General features: G+C 50.3%; 1 long non-coding RNA gene across 1 annotated transcript in view; it reads right to left on the bottom strand.

Moving 5' to 3' along the window:
* Nucleotides 1–20: 20 nt before the first annotated feature.
* The window catches only part of LOC106511866 (uncharacterized), a 1737-nt gene continuing 1363 nt past the window's right edge, over nt 21–394 (bottom strand). The window contains exon 2 of the long non-coding RNA XR_001309560.1: nt 21–374. This is a non-coding gene — a long non-coding RNA (uncharacterized LOC106511866). The remainder of the gene's footprint in view (nt 375–394) is intronic.

The following is a 394-nucleotide window of genomic DNA, read 5'->3' as shown; positions in this document are numbered from 1 at the left end:
TGTCCCCTCACTATGAGACATCTGTCCTCTCCCGATGAGACATCTGTCCTCTCCCGATGAGACATCTGTCCTCTCCCGATGAGACATCTGTCCTCTCCCGATGAGACATCTGTCCTCTCCTGACGAGACATCTGTCCTCTCCCTATGAGACACATGTCTTCTCCCTATAATGTACATGTCCTCGCTACTGTCCTCTGCCTGTAAGACGTTTGTCCTCAGACTGTAAGACATTTGTCCTCAGACTGTAAGACGTTTGTCCTCTGGCTGTAAGACATTTATCCTCTGGCTGTGAGACGTTTGTCCTCTGGCTGTAAGACGTTTGTCCTCTGGCTGTAAGACGTTTGTCCTCTGGCTGTGAGACGTTTGTCCTCTGGCTGTGAGACGTTTGTCCTCT

This window comes from Austrofundulus limnaeus, unplaced genomic scaffold (assembly GCF_001266775.1).
Source record: "Austrofundulus limnaeus strain Quisiro unplaced genomic scaffold, Austrofundulus_limnaeus-1.0 Scaffold3416, whole genome shotgun sequence".
Lineage (NCBI taxonomy): Eukaryota > Metazoa > Chordata > Actinopteri > Cyprinodontiformes > Rivulidae > Austrofundulus > Austrofundulus limnaeus.
The sequence above is the reverse complement of the archived record's forward strand: the minus strand, read 5'-3'. Positions and strand labels throughout refer to the sequence as shown.